The sequence below is a fragment of the Empidonax traillii genome, unplaced genomic scaffold (genome assembly GCF_003031625.1).
Source record: "Empidonax traillii isolate 1590-97213 ecotype Southwest subspecies unplaced genomic scaffold, ASM303162v1 scaffold3035:size16173, whole genome shotgun sequence".
NCBI classification, from domain to species: domain Eukaryota; kingdom Metazoa; phylum Chordata; class Aves; order Passeriformes; family Tyrannidae; genus Empidonax; species Empidonax traillii.
In genome coordinates, this window is record NW_020958228.1 from 3448 (window position 1) to 5288 (window position 1841).

The 1841-nt window shown below is 52.8% G+C and overlaps 1 long non-coding RNA gene across 1 annotated transcript; it reads right to left on the reverse strand.

Annotated features, from left to right (window-relative positions):
• Positions 1-731: 731 nt before the first annotated feature.
• Positions 732-1274, reverse strand: LOC114072347. The gene is made up of 2 exons (XR_003574159.1): positions 1170-1274; positions 732-785 (listed from the first exon to the last, which is right to left on the reverse strand). It is a non-coding gene; the product is annotated as an uncharacterized LOC114072347 (long non-coding RNA).
• Positions 1275-1841: the final 567 nt, after the last annotated feature.

Genomic DNA, 1841 nt, shown 5'->3' on the forward strand with positions numbered 1-1841 from the left:
CCAAGGACTGTTGAAAAGGACTGGATCTACAAGACATGCAGCTCTTGGTTCCTGACTGCCAACACTAAGCTTCAGGCATCTCCTGAGCTCAGTTGCTGCATGACACAGCTCCTGATGTACATCCCAGAGCACCACCTGCTAAGTGACAGGCAAGTTTAGGCTGTTAGGGATAACTAATAGAACCCAAGCTGAATGCTTGAAGAAACAACAGCTCATTTTTAACCTAACTTACAAGTGGTGATTCTTTCCCCAGGGAGCATAGTGCCCATGAAACAAGAGCTTTGCAAAAAACATTTATTAAAACTTGCGGGTCAAACACTATCATAAATTCAAGGCATGTATCAACTCTGAAAACCCTTGCTCCATAACTTACTCTGGAATATCAGGAGCAGTTATCTCTTTTCTATTCCTGCCATCTCTCAGTAAAAAGGCAGCTCAGTACCTGGAGATGCCACAAGCTCCGAAGGGTGGTAATTGATTGACTGATTGACTGAAAGAGATTGATTCTGCAAAGCTGCCAGATTGTTCCCCTTTCACTGGATCTGAAGGGGCTTGGACACAGTGTTTGGGGAGACTGGAGTTTTCTGAGGCATGACTTACTGAAGTAATTTCAGTGGTTTGAAAAAGGAAGACCTCAAAGTCTCAACTAAACACGTCAGCGAGGTCCCATCCCTGAGGTGCCCTTTGCCCAGGCCTGGAGCGAGCAGCATTTTCATTCGCATTTGCTCTTACCTGCCATTGTCCGGGAGCTCTGGGGAGCTTCTCTCCTGAGAATCTGGTACGGCCTGAGAGCTCAAATGAGAGATTTTCTGGTGAGAAATACCAGGAACAGTTGCGAGGAGAACCGCTGTTCCAGTGGGAAATGTACCGGTGTGTGTGTTTGCACACACACTCCCCACAGGCTGGCACTAAGCACGACCCACCAGGATGGGCCGGGCCGTCAGCGTTCCCTGGGAGCGGGAAGGGTGCCGCCGGCTTTCGGCCCTGGCTCTGGAGCGAGAATTCGCCTCCGGCCGCCGGCCCGGCTCTGGACGGCCGCGGCACGGCCCCCTCGGCCCGGGACTGCGCCGGGGCCATCGCGCCGCTCCCGCTCTCGTGCCGCCCTCTGGAAAGCTTTTTGGGAGCGGAACCCTGATCCCCGGCCCCAGGGCAAGCCGGGGTGCCCTCACCTGCTCCTCGGGGCCCAGCGCACACCTGCAGTGGGGCTGGGAGCAGCTCTTCCTGGCGGCCCCGCTGCCCCGGCCCTGGGGCAACGCCAGCGCGGGGCGGGATCGGGATCGGCGCCGCCCGCGGCAGCGGCTCAGTTCGAGTCCGCGCACGGCGGAGTGCGCGTCTCCGCTGCTGTTACCGCAAGTGACACTCACATCATCTGGTTTTGTTTTGTTTTGTTTTGTGGGTTTTTTTTTTTGGTTTTTTTTTTTTTTTTTTTTTTTTTTGGGGGGGGGGGGGGTCTCTGGTCTTCTCCAAACATAGAACTCGATCTTCATTTCTCACTGTGGTGGTCAGCGACGTAGCATGTGAATTTCTAAACTACCCACGTACCCGTACCTGCTCTTCTAGCGGCAGGGCATAGCCTGATTTTGTGCCTTCTGCTGGCCACGTGCATCTGCCAGGGGCAGGGGGCTCCTGCCTGCCAGCTTCCTGAAAGGTGTCTCTTTGGAAAGGCAGATGGGACACAGTAGGATGCGGGCAGTTGTGGTTTTGGAGAGGTAGAATAGCCTTGGTGATCACTTTCAAGATGAAGTTTTCTCTCTGAATATCGAGACCGTTTTCTGCAACTTGTTGGACAAACTTAACAAATAGTTTTTTTACAAGATGTCAAAAAAAAAAAAAAAAAAAAA